The sequence below is a fragment of the Notolabrus celidotus genome, chromosome 14, assembly GCF_009762535.1.
Source record: "Notolabrus celidotus isolate fNotCel1 chromosome 14, fNotCel1.pri, whole genome shotgun sequence".
Taxonomy (NCBI): domain Eukaryota; kingdom Metazoa; phylum Chordata; class Actinopteri; order Labriformes; family Labridae; genus Notolabrus; species Notolabrus celidotus.
This window is the reverse complement of record NC_048285.1, coordinates 31,194,249-31,211,368: the sequence shown is the minus strand read 5'-3', so window position 1 is coordinate 31,211,368 and position 17,120 is coordinate 31,194,249. Positions and strand designations below refer to the sequence as shown.

Genomic DNA, 17,120 nt, shown 5'->3' with positions numbered 1-17,120 from the left:
TGAAAGTAGCTGTCAGTGAACAAGCTCAACAAATTGAGAACCTAGAATTAAATAAATCGATGTATCACTGTGGTTATGTTTTATGTAGCTTAACACGGGACTTCCATCAGATCCGTGGCCGGTCCATCTCCAGTCTGGCTCTGTAATCTCACGTCTGTCAACACCCACCGGTTGCGTTTTCGGAGCGCAGCACGGAGCAGGACCACCAGACAGCTAGAGTCATGTGACCGAGGTTTTCTCACTGTAATCACTGAATCAAGGATTCTCCTCCTCCTCTCCTCATCCATGTTGTCTTTATATCATCCTCTGAAAACCTCTGACCTGTTGACTCCAGGCCTGGCTCCGCTCATCATGACTTTGGTTTGTTGTTGTAGTGAAGTGAAATACGATCTGGTGATAACACAGAGTGTTTTATTTTGAAAATCAACCAGATGTTTTCATTTTGTTTTGGTGAAACCTGACTTCCTGTCCCGCTCCATCTGCTCTGTTGAGATTGATGCGTCGTGCTCCGGCATCTGGCAAAAATAGAAGTCTTGTGTATCTGATCCGGAGGACTCCGACCTGCCGGATCAGAGACGCGGCCTGAACGCAATGGAGCGGATCCAGTGGAAGTTAACACATTGACTAGAATAGAAACCTATGAGAGATCCGGTGCCATGACAGATCGGAGACGGATCTGGTGGAATTTGGCCGTTAGAGTAAAACACAGATGTTTGTGGAGAGGAAATAAAAAACAGAACTAACATTTTGTCTCTCGTGTGAAGGGAAACAAGCCTTTGCCTACATCTAGAATAAACCCTGTTGAGAGCAATAACACTTCTCTTATTTGGACCACAGACTGTTTACAACATGGGCGTAGTTGTATTCCTAAATAAGAGTTGCTGAAACAATTAACTTGCAATCAAACCAGAAACACTCCCACCTGTCAACCCTTAAATATGCAAAACTATTTATAACTCTCAGCCTGATAAATTCACTCTGAATACAGTGTGAACGAGTAAAAAATGAGCTTTGCAAAACGTTTTTAGAACCACTCTGTAAACAAAGCATTGATGTTTATGGGGATTCGAGGAACTGCAGTTTTTAGCACTTCCACATTGGCTTCATTTCTGCTGCATGATGCAATCAATACCTCTGCACACCATCCATCTATACTCTGATCTATATATCTGACACTCCAACAAATGCATACACCTCGACTTGTATTTTTTGCATCATTGGCACTCACATTTTCTCCATCATGGATCATTAAAGCTTCATCTCATCATCTCCAATGCACATTACTGAACAGTCAATATCTGCAGACCAGAGAGAGAGAGAGAGAGAGGAATCTGTCCTCTCCTTCCACCTACAAACCAGCTGACAGTCCATCTCAAATGTCATGTAGATTCATTGGCAGCATCTTCACCCTCCTCCTCCCCCTCATTCTGTTTTAAGTCATAAACAGCAACAGCAGCGCGGATGAATAAACTTCATCTTTCTTCTTTAAGTGTTTTCTGTTCTTTCACATCAGCAACCCGGAGAGAGAGAAGCATCAAAGACCAAAGTCATGACTTTCAAAGGAAGTCCTTCTGACACTGAGCCAGCTCCATCAGCTCAGCCTACATGAAGTCTGGACCGGTCTACAGCCAAAGAGAGACAAGTAAACATCAAGTCATCACGACCTCTTCTGCAAAGACGGGAAGTAAACTTTTCAATGATTTAACTTTCTGAAAAACAAGCTCTTAGTGTCAGATAATTACTGCACAATGAAGAGTGAAAGATAGAAGAGAGGAATGAGACGGAGCTAAAGGAGAAACATATCGATCAAGGAGCTTAAAGGGAGGAAGGGTGAAAGAGATGGAAAATGAAAAACAAGGAGGTGGGCCAAATGGCAAGAGAGGAATAGTTATTTTGGGTGTGAGAGAGAGAGAGAGAAAAAGAGAGAGGGGAAGAAAAAAGGGGAAACTGAAAAAGAAGAAGAGCAGGTTAAAAAAAGACCGAGTGTGAGAAGAGCAGACGGCAAAAGAAGACACTGGAGGAAATTGATCCTCATAAAAACAAAGAAAGGGGAAAGAAATGGATGGAAAATGAAAGAGGAGGAGAGGAAAGTGGATGGAGGGATGGAGGTTAATGGGAAAGAAAGAAAGAAGACAAACAAAGGGAGAGTGAGATGGTTATCGACCACCTGAAACGGCTCTAATGCTGGCCACAGGTGCTGCTGTCTCCACACTGCAGACATCTGTGTGTGTGTGCATGTGTGAGAGAGAGAGTGTGTGTGTGCATGTGTGAGAGAGAGAGAGAGAGTGTGTGTGTGTGTGTGTGTGTGTGTGTGTGTGTGTGTGTGTGTGTGTGTGTGTGTGTGTGAGAGAGAGAAAGTGAAACAGAGAGAGTGAGAGAGTGTAACAAGGCTAACAGTGTTTACAGACTGACGGCAGTGTCATCATCCAAACCTTTTTAGCGGGACATTTAGACGCAGTGTCAGATTGTCAGCAGTTACACACACACACACACACACCACACACACCGCACACACACACACACACTTTCTTTTCATCACTTCGGTCTGAACTCCTCTCAGTCTGAGATTTCATTTCATCATGGAGATGAAAACCTGCTTCAAGTTTGAATCTGAGAAGACGTCTGCGTGAAGCTCACCTTCCTTTAATTCCACGTCTGAACCTGAAAATCTGGATAATGATGCTAATGAAATACTTACGAGTACCTGAGCCTTTAACTGTGATGAATTAGAAGCAGCTGATTATTTTCATTTCATGGGTCAATTAATAAAAGGATGGATCTGTAAAATGTCAGCTCACTAACATCAGGCCAGGTAACAACTCTTTTAAAGAACAGAGAGGAGAGAGAAACGACAGACTTTGAACGTGAAGCTAAAAAAGAGTTTCCAGCGTTTCTGCTGCACCGTAAATAAACTGGGAAACAAACTATTGCCTTCTCGCTGAGCTGAAACAAAGCAGAGTTTGGCAGGAGACGTTGTTACTGATGCAAATGAGCTCTCACTCTGTCAAAACAAACGCAGAGTCGCCCACGAAGAAAACACAGCAGCACAAAAACACCTCTCTGCCTCCAATTAAACACAGAGCTACACTCACCACCAGACTCCTCTGGAAGTGTGTGAATAAGTGTGTGTGTGAATGTGTTTGTGTGTGTGTGTGTGGTCAGGTGGTTGGATGAGCATGTGTGACTGAAACCACTGTCACCTTCTCCAGCTCATGACTCATCCCTCTCATTAGAAGACCAGAATCGTGACACCTCTCTCAGAGTCTTCTGGGACAATTATCCAATTAGGTGAGGCGTGAGCCGGCAGGCTGACATTTCTCACTCCGGACTGGACAAAAACAATCTACTCTCCATCCATCGGACCAACGTGTGTGTGTGTGTGTGTGTGTGTGTGTGCATTGAGTTTAGGGAGAAGGACCTGTTGGTCAACTTGCCTGCTAAGCATAAATCATGCAAACTCTTTCACATGTTCAAACCATAGACTGTAGAAGTAGTATCTGTGACGTCACCCATCTGTTTCTGTAACGCTGTTTTGAGGCCAGTCGGCGGCGGCGGCCATATTGGAAATGCTGAACTCAAGATAACTGCTGTTGAGCGAGTGTGATGTAAAGAGGCGGGCTTTGAGCCTCCTAGCCAACAGCTACAGTGTTCCCGCCTGTCAATCAAGTCAGCTGGGCCTCTCATCGGAAGACTCGTAATCTCAATATCTTAGAAATTGCAGTGTTATGAAAAAATTCGCCCCCCGTACAGTGTGTGCCGATCCAGAAATGAGCTATCCAGACTACACTTGTCTTTTGTACCAGGCTGTAAACATGTTTATTTCTGCTGTAAAGATCAGCTTCTTTGAATGGGTGTGTATGTGGTTTCCTGTACTTCCGGAGCCAGCCTCAAGCTGATCTGCGATGAACTGCAGTTTCACATTGGCCTCAATTCTCGCAGCTGGAGGTTGCTGCTTGGTTCAAACGTATGGTGAAAGTAGACATTGTGTTTACTAAGACTTGTTTTGAGTGTTTTCACACCTGGGTCACTTGGAGAGCCCTCCTTGGCTCTGCTCATTTGGACACATGAACAAAGCAGCCGTCTTTTGAAGAACAAACCAACCAAGATCAACTCCAAGAGCCTAGCTTCTAATCTAACCCTGGTTTGTTTGCAGTGAGAAGAAAATCAACCCTTGAACAAACAGCTGTTTGACTCATCAAACTCCAGTGGTGGTTAGCATGAAAGTAGTGATCCAACATCCCATCCAACATCATGAGGAGAGCTGGTGCTAGGCGCAGCAACATCACAGGACTCCACCACACCTACAGGATCAACAGCTGGTTTAGTCCAGTTTGTTGAACCAGGGCAATTTATCAATGAGGCATTTGACCTCCTTGCTGCTAGCATTCTGGGGCCTGATTCCCACAATGCAGTGTGACCAGATCACACATGACATATGTTTACCTGTGCAGTGGGAAAAGGAGGATGTACTGACATACCTGTGATGGTCTGTGCTTTGCATCATTACAGCGTGAACACAAAAAGACCAGAGGGATAAATGCAACAATCTTTCTTCTATCTTTTCATCACCTGAATCTGAGCAGAGAAACAAACTGCAGGTATAATATCACCCTGAGTGTCTGATTCAGTCTTCTAGCAACAACAAACACTGACACTGTCTCCTGCTCACGCTGCAGATGTCTCGGTTAAGAAGCTGTGCTTGACCAAACAACAAACAGACAACAGAAAATCGCTCATATTCAGCTTCTGCATGAGTTGGAATAACTCTCACTCCCAGCAGGGGGCAGGTATACAACCTTTTCACTAACAGGAAAACAGGAAGACCTCTGACTGCAGATACTCAAACTGTTTTTGTGATTGAGGAGAATCTTCCTGTAGCTGTCACCTCAGCGGAGCTCAACTCTCAGAGGCTTTGTAGTGGAAACATTTCCAGTTGGCAATGTTTCTGAAAAATGGATGCAAACAGCACAGGCGCTGTTGAGTTGTTGGCTTTCACTCCTCAGTTTCATTTCTTATTTGGATGACCAACCAATCAGAGGGATTGTCTCAATAACACTCTCTCAGCAAACTCAGATGAGGGCCAAGGAGATGGACAATGCATCGCCAATGCTTGCACACCATGTGGAGGAGATCCACTGGTAGAGCCACATCCCTCCACTTCAGCTCCCCAACACACTCATGTAACTTATATGAATAAAACAGCAAACATCTCTGAGGTCAGTACGGTCTAACGGCCAAATTTCACCAGATCCGTCTCTGATCCATTATGGCACCGGATCTGATAGGTTTCTATACTAGTCAATGTGTTAACTTCCACTGGATCCGCTCCGTTGCGTTCCGGCTGATACGCAAGACTTCTATTTTTGCCGGATGCCGGTGCATCAATCTCAACAGAGCAGATGGAGCGGGACAGGAAGTCAGGTTTCACCAAAACAAATGAAAATGAAAACATCCGGTTAATTTTCAGAATAAAACACTCTGTGTTATCACCAGATCGTATTTCACTTAACTACAACAACAAACCGTCATGATGAGTGGAGCCAGACCTGGAGTCAACAGGTCAGAGGTTTTCAGAGGACCAGAAAGACAACATGGATGAGGAAGAGGAGGAGGAGGAGAATCCTTGATTCAGTGATTACCGCGGGTAAACCTCGGTCACACTTCAGCTGCCCGGCGGTCCTGCTGGAGCTGGACCGCAGCGGATTGGAGACGGACTGGACACAGATCTGGTGGAAGTCCCGTGTAAGAGTGGGGTACAGTCCACAGCAGAACAGATTCTTGTGTTGGATTGTAGCCTAAAGGAGGCAGAGTTTATGAGTCGTTCTGCTTCCTGTCAGCAGGGGGAGCTCTAAATCTTTTGGCTTCACAGTCAGTGAACACACACAGCGACAGTCGATCTGTCTCACTCCTAACTTCTCCTCTGTTAAGTTATGTTTTGACATGTTATGCTATCTCACAGTGTAATTAGATAAAGCAGGGCAGTGGGTGTTGATGCTCCAGTCAGGCTAGCTGTTAGCATCCCTCTCTAACACTGTGGCCATTCTGGGCCTTAATCACAGTGATTACTTAACCGCACAGGCTCTTAAGTGCTGCTTATCAGAACTCCTCTGGAGAGCAATTACACCATCACTGCTCTCTCTTTCACATTCCCCCGCCTCTCAAGCTCCTTTTTTTATCCTCTTGTCCTCTCCCATCCACCCATTATCCCGCTTTCATGTCCAGCCTGTCTGCTATCGCCCTCCTCTTCATCTCTCCTCCTCCTCCTTCTCTCCTTTCTTGCTCTATCCTCTGCTTTCTTTTTTGCTTCTGTATTTGAAAACTATCGTCTCCTCTTTTCTGTCAGACGTTCTTTTTCCTCCATCTTCTGGTCTCATCTCCCCATCCGTCAATTTCCTCCCTTAATCCAATTTTTCTAAAGCATCTATTAGATTTTGAGATATTCCCCAGGATAACTGACATCTCTGACCTGCTGGAAGCGCCTGATGAAAAGTGTTGTGATGTGATTTACCCTCGGAGCTCTGTGGATATTTGTGCTTTACTTAGTTTCACTCCGTCTTATTCTGGGTGAAATATTTCAGTATGAGACGTACTCGCAGCTTGTTTTTCTGAAATGTCTTGCTGCATCTTTCCTCATATTGCATGAATACCATCCTCTTCTGTTCTAATGCACGGATCAGAAACTGACACTTCAGTGTGCAGAGTGAGAAGTGAGCTGAACATCGTCAAAGGATGGACACATTCTTTTCAAGTTCACACCACGGACTGATCTCTGAAGGAGACGGCTAACGGAGGAGAGATCTACATATATGGGTCAGGGGTGGAGAAGTGTGTGTGTGTGTTTAAGTGTGTGTGTGATTGGTTGGGGAGTGGTAAAAGGGAGCATTAGATAAGTACAGCTGGGGCTCTTTGCTAACCGCAGTCATCCTCCTGCCTCCAAGGTTGGAGCTCAAACGGCTCAGATTATCTTACCTCAGAGGTCAGAAATAGTTCAACACACAAGGTGGAGGAGGAGGAGGAGGAGGTGGAGGGGCGAGGAAGAGGAAGAGGAAAGAATGGTTTACTTTGGATGCTGTTATACATTGTAATAAAGGATGAAACAGACAGAAAGTGTGTGTTGTATATTCTCCTTATAGATGTTGGAATGTTGGGCCATACGTAAGATAATCTCAGAGCTCCTGTGAGGAGTTTTTATCTGGTTATGAAACACTCAAGTTACCGTAAAGTCTGGAATAGAAGCGACACCAGTCTGTTTTTTGGAGGCTCACAGATGCTGAGAGTTTAAACTGTGTTCCTGCGTGATGTCTTGTAATGTGCAGTTTCTATGCAGCTGTGCAGCTCTCTGTGGTATCATCTGTTTTCACCACCCTGCCACCCTGACAGACTCCCAGCCTGCAACCAGCTCCTAAATTATTCATTGTGCTTCACCAACTCGCATCTGCCTCCCTTTTCTGGCACAATCTATGAGCCGGGTTGTGACACTACAGACTCGTGCCACACCCCTTCACTGGTCTCTTAATAGTGTTCATTTACTGTTTTCTTTAAAGGCCCTGGGAACCCAAATCAACAAAACATTCAACCTCTGATATTTCAGACTATATGTAAATACTAAGAACTATGTCAAAATATTAGAACTCAACTTCAATCCATTTTCATTTACGTTTTTTAACAAATATTCACACTGGGTTTTAAGGGGGTTGGTTTAACCTGACATTTAATGACATAATAAATATCCAACCAATCAGCAATGAAACACTGAGTCACGTGTACACATGTTCAACAAAACGACTCCACTCCTGCTCAGACCGTCTCCTGATGTCTCAGCCAGCTCCCCTCAGTGCTGCCTTAGCTGTTAGCTTGTTTGCTAATCACGTACTGTCTGTAATCTGTCTGTATAGCTGTCTCTCCACTCTTTGCACCGCTGTGGTGCATTTGGGGAAATCTTGCAGGCCGAGCAGTCCTGCATATGCTCCGCTCATTTCCCCAGGATCGGTCCACTAACTGTTCCACTAACCCGTCTGACACCCAGAGCCGAGCTCCTCTGCGTGCACATACTACACTTCGGCCTCTGCTCTTCCGGGCGTCCCATGGTCCTGATCCCCCTGAGACTACGAAGTGATAAAACTAATAAATGATATAAGTTTCTGAAGTATTCTGAAGCTGTTTATCCAACATGCTTTGTGCATGTCGCAGTCGCTCACAACTTTGAGCCACAACTTCTGGATTTAGTACTGGTGCATTGGTTGCACCTGCGTGTCGGATGCACCTTGCTTCTTAGACGACATAAAGGTATCAAAATCGTATCTTTGATGGTAACACTGATGCCTCTTTATGACCTACAAAAGCAAACAAGACCGATCATTTCTACTCTTTATTTTTACTGCTGGCAGGGAGGCGTCAGACAGAGGGAGTGATACATTGAACTATTAAAAGACAGCATGAGATTTGTATAAGAAAACAGTACTTGTGTGGGTGCAGTACAAGATCAGAAGAGAGATCAGAGACGCTGTTTTGTCCACAGGGGTCGCCAAAGTTGATCCAAACCACAAGTTCCTCACAGGAGCTTTAAAGTTCAACATGTACGTCACACAGTCCGAAAACAAACAAACAGGAAAATACAGAAAGAGAAGGAGGAATGGTGGAATAAAAGACGTTTTCCCACAGAGCTGAATGAAGGCAGAAATAAAGAAGAAGAATGAGATTCCACTGATTTTAATATTACATGAGTAGGAGTTGAAAGCAGGAATCCTGTAGGAGGAACAGAGGAGTCATTGTGCAGACTGTTTACTAAGAAGAGCATTAAGGTCTGCTGAAACATTTCCCTGCAGCTCAATGAAGCACGATCCTTCCCGGAGATCTCAACCTCTAAGACTCTCTTCCTGCCCGAGGACGCTCATCTGCTCCACCTTTCAAGGACCAGATTTCATACGGACCCAGTTCAGGAGTACGTTCACCGATAATAAAACCATCAAGGCTTCTCTTTAACCGGGGAACTAATATTTAATTAAAAGACGATGATGTTATCTCACAAACTGCTTCATGTCTTTGATTCGTCCATGACAGTAAACATGACTCCTCATTACACCGTGCTGCACTTTGTTTCTCTCTGTGTCTTCCTGACATCCGCATTAAGAACCAGAAGACTCCGCCAAGAACTGATCCTTCAAAGTCATGTCTCTTTATCTACATTGTTCACATCAGTGTCCTTCAAATCAGAGTTTCAGATGAGTCCTCTACTGCTTACTCTTCTTACGTGAAGACCTTATTGATGCTGTCATTGCGTCCTTTTAGGATACACCTGCAGAACATGCCATTAATCATAAGAAACACAGGTTTATGTGCAGAAACTTCATGGTTAGCTTTAGAAATGTGTCAGGTGTTATCTTCTAATCTAGTCAGTGTTATTCTGGTTAGTTAAAATACATACGTGGATCTTGTGACGTTTGTGACATTGCGCTCCTATCACATATGTAAAGCAGTCAGATTTCCAGTGAAGACCGTCCCTGATTAAACCTTTATCAGCTTGCAAACCTTGAGCCTGTTTATCGTCTGAACACGGCACAGCAAGTGAACTAAACACGCCTGATACAGCTAAATACACCCTGAACATACGGCAACATTCGGATTACTTTGAGCTATGTTCATAGTCTTTTTCAGAATGATAGATTGACAACATTTGGACTGTATGTGGGCAGCACATCCAAAGAAGAACCCTGCAGCTTGTCTCAGAACACAATGAGCTATTTCTGAAGGGTTCTTCTTCGCAGCACCACAGAGGGTTCTGCTCCACAGCTGATCTAACAGAACAATGTTCTGCTCCCTGCACAGAGCCACAGAAAGAGAAAGAGAGGTTCAGTGTCACGAGCAGCTGATTTATTTGTCCACTCTCATGATTTATTAATTGTCTGCAGTCAAAACCCCCCCTTCAGCTGTGCAGAGGCACAAGTGCCTTCTGTCCTGTAACATTTCCCTGTACTAATGCAATTTCACTTTATTTTACAACGAGCTAATGGGAGCAGAGAGCAGCCGGCTGTGTGTGGAGTGGAAGTGATGTCAGACGTGGAGTAAAGAGAGAGTTCAGAGTCAGAGGAGATGCATAAAGACAGCAGGTTGTGTCTTCATCTTATCGCTGTCTTTAAAAAGAACACTACAGTGTGTGACAGTTTGTTACACAACTAGAGCAACACTCTCACTCAGTGTGGAGGGTTTCCTACAGAGCATGGAGATAAAGCAAGGTGGGGATGTGAATGCAATTTGATATACTAACTTAAGAAGTACCAGGCATTATAATCCAAGATTGAAAGTTTTAGACAGCCTTACATTTGCATTTTGATATCTTATTATATAAGACCTGAGGTTTATAATGTATAACCCTTCATGCTATCAGTCACACAGTCCTGTGGTGTTCTCAGTGTTGTGTAACAGTAAAATGAAAGCATGAGCTTGATGCATAAATCAGCATAATTCAGTAGTTCCCCCAAAAAGCAGCTGAGGTGCTTCACTCACTCCCCTGTAGGTGTTTTTCTGCACGGTATAGGTACATTATAAGTACATGATGTGTCCTTGCAGTATAAATACATGTTATGTATGTTATAATGCCTGAGCTCAGTCATGCAGCTAAACGCAGCTGAATCATAGCTTTCTATAGCAGGTGACAGTTTCACAGTTTCACTTACTGAACACTTCTGCTTCTCTGAGTGAAGAGAGGGAAAACACAGAGGAGTCAGAGAACAGAACGGTACTCACATTCAGGGTCCTGATGTCCTGATGTCCTCCTGTCATGTCCCAAAAAAACAACAAGAGAGCACACAATGAAACAACACAACGAGTATCCTCCAGAGGAAAAGTTCAATTCATTCAACCTCCGCGTAAAGCGTTCAGGAACACTGCTGCGGGTCTGCGCGCAGAGCTGCAGAGAGTCAGAGACAGACTGAGAGCAGAGAGCGACAACAACCGGCAGACTGAGAGAGAGAGAGAGATAGAGAGAGAGAGAGAGAGAGAGAGAGAGAGAGAGTGTGCGCGTAATAGTATCATGCGTAATGCTTACCCTCTTTTTCTCTCGTTCCACAGAAAGTTAAAAGTCAGTATGGAGATTATTTAGAATACACAATCAGCCTGTGATTGTTTCTGAAAGTTTCTGCAATAACAGTGAAAGTTACATAAAATATTTCTGATTATTCATGATCAATGTAATAAATTCACATTTAACAACTCTCATCTTTATTAAAAAACAGATTCCTTTCTTCCTTTAGGATCAGAAAAACAGCAAAAAGAGGTGCAAACAAAAAGAAGTAACAACCCTAATGAAAAGTGAAAATGAACTGATGAACATTTGCATACCTCTGTTTCACTCCAGGCTTTTTATTTACTTCTCTTTTCTGTCTGATAAGTGCCAGTGACAGCAGAAAGTGATCAGTGTTTGTGTGTGTGTGTGTGTGTTTGTGTTTGTGTCAGTGTGTAAAGGTCAGCAGGAGCTCGGTGACAGAAACATCAGTCCTCCAGCAGCAGGGTGGTTTCAGAGCGGGCACTGCACAGTGTTGTTCATTAGATGTTATTAAAGTCAATCTTGAATTTAATTTAACAAAAAGTCCTTTTAAAGTCATTTAGATATCACCCCTTGTTAAATATCCAACCCTTCTTAATTCATCAAGTGTTTAAAGTATCAAGACATTGAAATATTTACATTTATCTTTTATAAAAAATAAAGATTTGTTTGCTGCTAGTTTATCTTTAAGTGATGCTTTAAAGTAAAGTTTCAGGAGCAGAGCCACACCTCAACAACGTCTCTTCTATCACTCTATCAGCCTATCCCTCTCCTCCCTGTTTGTTTTCACATTCCTTATCCCTTCCTCCCTCTCAACCTTTTTTTCCTCTCAGGTCCTAAATGGGAGTTCATCGTGCCTTGGAGCTGCAGATAAGCCCCAATAAATTTCCCCAAATCAACTACAGCAAGAAGTTCAATGAGTTAAAGTTCAGAATCACTGTTTCAATTAAATCCAATTAAATAAACAATTGTCATCCTGTTGATGTTGTGGTCCTTGCAGGTGAAACACTACGGTGGCCCTGAAGTTCAAAACACAACGACAACAAAGAAAACGCAACAAGAGAGAGACACATTCATTTACCCCAAAACCACCCCAACCACTTGGCCAAAGCGCCCCAGGGCGGACTCATTAATGATCATTTGAGCTTGCATGTAAAGCAGTGGTGTGCCAGCTGAGCTAAAACTATAGGGTCCTTATCATATGTTCATGCTCTGATGTGTGGGTGTATTAAATGGTTTATATATCTGAAGCAGTGTATCTGTTCTCACTGCTCCAGGAAAGTTTGATCAGAGCAGCCTCTGGTGACAGACGTCCTCCTGCTCGTCTGGAATCCGGAGGTGGGAGATGAAGATGTTGTTGCTATGGAGAATCAGAAACTGTCGCCCATGTGTCTCAGAGTTTCTCAGACTGGTCTCATGTTCTTTGTGTTTGATGATCACCTTTAGAGACACCTGGAGGAGGCTGCCTGTGAGCGGCTTCACTCTCTCAGGTGGGTGGTAAAGCGGTTTCACACTTTCAGCCTGTTAAACTTTAAATAAGAGACATTTGCTTCATCTGTCCTCCACTCAGGAGTGTTTTCTGAGTGTTTATGAGCTGCAGTGTGTAATATGTATGTGCCGTCCTGTGGGAGCACACTGTTGATCTGATATCTGACTGCGTCCCTGCAGAAGTTTCCGTGTTAGTGAGCGTTGTTTACAGGGCGAGCAGCTGATTTTAGGTTTTTAAGGAAGCCAGGCGTGTTGGTGTAAAACGCCTCCCAGCAGTGAACTCATTATGTCCCATTAAAACACATTAAGACACCTTCCAGCTCATTTACTCTGTGGTTTTAAGGAGATTGAGCAGCTTAGAGCCGCTGAGTGATTCTGACTTGCAGCAGAGACTCCTGCTCCGAAGCCTTTCTTTAAATTCTGTTTATTTAGCTGAGCCTACTGTTTCTCCTACGCTTGATCTCTCCCCATGCTGTAAATGTTTCAAGATGCTCTGGAAACCTTCATGGCAGAGCGACTGAGTGGGTATTTCCCACCAGGGCATAATTACACTCTGAGTTCTCCACAAAAATCTGAGACATCAGAGGAGTGTTGTCGGGACTGAACGAAAGGGATTGAGGATTTTACGGTAATGTTTCAAAGAACAACAGACACAAATATGTAGAAGGGTTTCTTTAAATACAACTCACAATGCAGTCCACAAGTAAATAACAAAAAAAACACATTCTGCAACTTTAAGTGAAAGAATAAAGAAAATACATCAGCTTAAAATGAAGAAATACTTTATGGTAAGATCAACGGAGATCAACCGGCAACCTCCGGTCTAAAAATATGAGTCCAATTCAGAAGTGCTAAAAACTGCAGTTCATAGAGTGTCCACTAGAGGCTGGCTCCGGAAGTACAGGAAACCACATACACACTAATTCAAAGAAGCCGATCTTTACAGCAGAAATAAACATGTTTACAGCCTGGTTCAAAAGACGAGTGGAGTCTGGATAGCTCATTTCTCGATCGGCACACACTGGTCGGGGGGTGAATTTTTTTTTTAACGCCGCAATTTCTAAGATATTAAGAAAGATTTCTCCAGTGCTAGCTTCTCTTCACTGGCTCCCAATAAAATGTAGAATAGAATTTAAAATCCTTCTTTTAACCTACAAAGCCCTTAAAAATCAGGCACCCTCGTATCTTAAAGAGCTCATAGTGCCCTATTACCCCTCTAGAACTCTACGCTCCCAACATGCAGGCTTGCTAGTTGTACCTAAAATCTCTAAAAGTAGTATGGGAGGTAGAACCTTCAGTTATCAGGCCCCTCTCCTTTGGAATCATCTACCAGTCAGGGTTCGGGAGGCAGACACCCTCTCTACTTTTAAGAGTAGGCTTCAAACTTTCCTTTTTGATAAAGCTTATAGTTAGAGCTGGATCAGGCTTGGACCAGCTTTTGTTATGCTGCTATAGGCCTAGACTGCCGGGGGAACTGGCACACTGACACACTGGGATCCTAGCTCACCCCCTTCCCCCCAACCCCCTCATCACTTACTTTAACTCTGCCTGTCCCATTAAAGTTGCTAACCATAGACCTTTCTGGGGTCCCTGAGCTCCATTGTCTCGTAGATTCCTCTGAGCTGCCGTAGACGTCCTCCTGCTGCGGACGATCTGGACTCCAGCTGATACGGACGTGCTGGACTCCAGCGGCAACAGCTTCTACGACTCGTCTCATCACTATCACTTCTCTCTCTTACTCCCCTCTATCTGTCTTTCCAGACCCAACTCGGTCGAGGCATGATGGCTGTCTAACATGAGTCTGGTCCTGCTGGAGGTTTCTGCCTGTTAAAAGGAAGTTTTTCCTCACCACTGTAACTAGCTAAATACTGCGATGTGCAATGCTCATGATGGATTAAGGTGGGGTCAGACTGAGTCTTACCCTGTCTTGAAGTTGGGTCTCTGTTCATAATTTGACATAGAGTGGTCTAGACCTGCTCTGTTTGTAAAAGCGTCTTGAAATAACGTTTGTTGTGATTTGGCGCTATACAAATAAAGATTGATTGATTGAAAGAAAGAAGAAAGGTACTTTATTCAATTTTTTCACTCATGCTATTTTTGGACATGCTACACATACAGTTTTTGTTTTGTGTATACATACAATGCACACACATGCAGTGCACATGCTTAGGGAGAGATGTCAGAGTGAGGATGCTGCCGTCAACCAGCGCACCCAGGGGTTCGGTGCCTTGTTCAGGCAAGTGAACCAGCACCTCTCCACCACCAGTCCACTTGCCAAACTTCATCCATACTGAGACTCGAACCGGCGACCCTTCGGTTCCCAAGCCAAGTCCCTATGGACTGAGCTACTGCCGCCCTAGATTATGAGTCTTCCAATGAGAGGCACAGCTGACTTGATTGACAAATGTAGCTCTACTGAAAGTTCAGACAGGAAGACTATAAAGCAATCACAGCAGTTGTTTAACTCTCCTCTCCCTCGTTCAATAGCTTACCCGCTTCCAGCTGCACGCTCCGGAGCTGTCATTGGTTAATCAGCAGCTGCGTCATCCAATAGCTCAGTGGCATGCCCTTATCGTCAGCCTATCAACTCTCTGCTGTCTTTTTAAATGTGTCTCTCTCTCCTGCTAGTTCCTTCTTGCATTGATGGTGCGCACCCCTCCACCTCCCCATCTCCACCTGGTCTCTGCAAGTCTTCAATTCCTTGGATCATCAACCACCACCACCAGAGTCTGGACTCTAGGGGGATTTCTTCAGCTGCCAAATTCATGCATCCTACGCTCACAACATTATCCCCATAGAGTCCTTACGCCAAAGATTTCTGTCAAGTTACATCATTCATTCAGTTGTAATAAATAACCTTTAATATTCAAAATGTGTCTCTCCTGATTGAAATGTAAACACTGTAGCTGTTGGCTAGGAGGCTCAAAGCCCGCCTCTTTACGTCACAATCGCTCCACAGCGGCAATATGGCTGCCGCCGCCGATTGGCCTCAAAACAGCGCTTCAGAAACAGATGGGTGACGTCACGGATACTACGTCCATATTTATACAGTCTACTGTGGAGACATATATATTGATATGGACAAATTAATATAAGTATGGTCTCCTGTGTTTACACTTACACAGACTGTTTATCCACCAGGTCATTAAAGACGTCACACAGTCATCGTGCTCCTTCTGATTCTGCCTCCTGCACTTTGGTTCTGTGTGCAGCCATGTTGGTTTTCTTACTGCACCTTACCAGCATCATGGAACTGCTCTCATCAAATGCTCTGTTAGTGGACTAAAGACATGTTTGCAGGTTGCTTTTGGTAGTCCTGTGGTTAAAGGGATGCATGTATAGTGAATGGGTGATAATGTGAATCACAATCCATGCAGGTGCTGCACACAGCTCACTCCTACAGGCCAAAGGAAGGATAGTTGGGTTGATTGTTGACTCTAAATTGCCTGGAGATGTGAGTGTGAGCCCAAACGGGATAAGTGATGTGATAATGGATGGATGGAGAATCCCAGCAGGGAGAGCAAGACCCTGACATCCATCTGTTGATTGATGCAACGTGTGTGTGATCAGGTTGTCTCTGTTGCTTTTGTTGTTGAGGATGAATCACTGTTGTCATGGGTTTGGAAGAACTAGAGTCAAGTATTTAACAGGCTGGTAATAAGTGAGTCAGCTGGCCTGCATAATAAAAAGAGATAAAACATCATCACTGAGATTTTGCATCGGCTCGACTTGGAGACAAATCTTCAAACCAAGAGAAGAACAACACACGACACGTTGAAACAGGAAGTTTGATCAGCAGAAACATGGCAACCAGAAAAGCTGCAACTTTGTCCACAATCACAAACAAGAACCTTGATGCAACTCATATTTCTGTGCACTGTTCTCTCTGAGAAGTGAAAGAGACATTGTATTAAACAGTGTGCAGACTTCACTATGTTTCTATCCACATGTATCCACCCCCACCCCCTGCAGCAGCTCTGTTGAGACAGGTGGAGTCTGCAGAACATTCAGATCCCACAGACAGAGTCAGCACCACACAGAGATGAAAGGAGGGAAAGCTTCTCTGCTGCGCCACACACAGCACTTCTTTTAATTACAGCACATATCCCAACATCGCCTCAAAGAATCCCACTCCTCTCCAGCTCCACCCTCTCCCTCCAAAAGACACAACTGCCTCCGTAAAAACAGAGAGGCTGATGAACTCGAGGCTTTAAAACATCAGGCCAACACGAATAGGAGACGTCACAGTGGCTTCATTCTAACGCTCTGAACTGAGAGGGTGAAAATGAAGCACTAGCATTGAAGTTCAGCAAGGTCTGACCTCCTGGGAATCATTAGAGACAAACTGCTGACATCACATCATTTTAAAACTCGTCCTGCAGCTGATATCCTTACAATAAAGAAGGCCCTTGTGGTTAGCTGTTTGATTTTGTGCGTACCATAAGTTAATTCTAACGTCCTGAATGTTTATTTGCTGTAAATGTGATCTGTACCTGCAGTTAGGAAGACAAGTTCTCTGTGCCTCTGCTGAGCTTTTGTAACAGCAGCTGATGGAAACATACATCTATGAAATGATTCTTCTTCTGCTCTG

The 17,120-nt window shown here is 44.1% G+C and overlaps 1 protein-coding gene and 1 long non-coding RNA gene across 2 annotated transcripts in view; one reads left to right on the top strand and one right to left on the bottom strand.

The window, feature by feature from the left end:
- The window catches only part of gpr4 (G protein-coupled receptor 4), a 53,172-nt gene extending 42,217 nt beyond the window's left edge, over positions 1-10,955 (bottom strand). Inside the window, exon 1 of the mRNA XM_034701780.1 lies at positions 10,744-10,955. The gene's annotated coding sequence lies outside the window, so the exon portion shown is untranslated. The remainder of the gene's footprint in view (positions 1-10,743) is intronic.
- LOC117825845 overlaps positions 1-11,979 on the top strand; it is a 60,128-nt gene extending 48,149 nt beyond the window's left edge. The window contains exon 3 of the long non-coding RNA XR_004633919.1: positions 11,875-11,979. This is a non-coding gene — a long non-coding RNA (uncharacterized LOC117825845). The remainder of the gene's footprint in view (positions 1-11,874) is intronic.
- Positions 11,980-17,120: the final 5,141 nt, after the last annotated feature.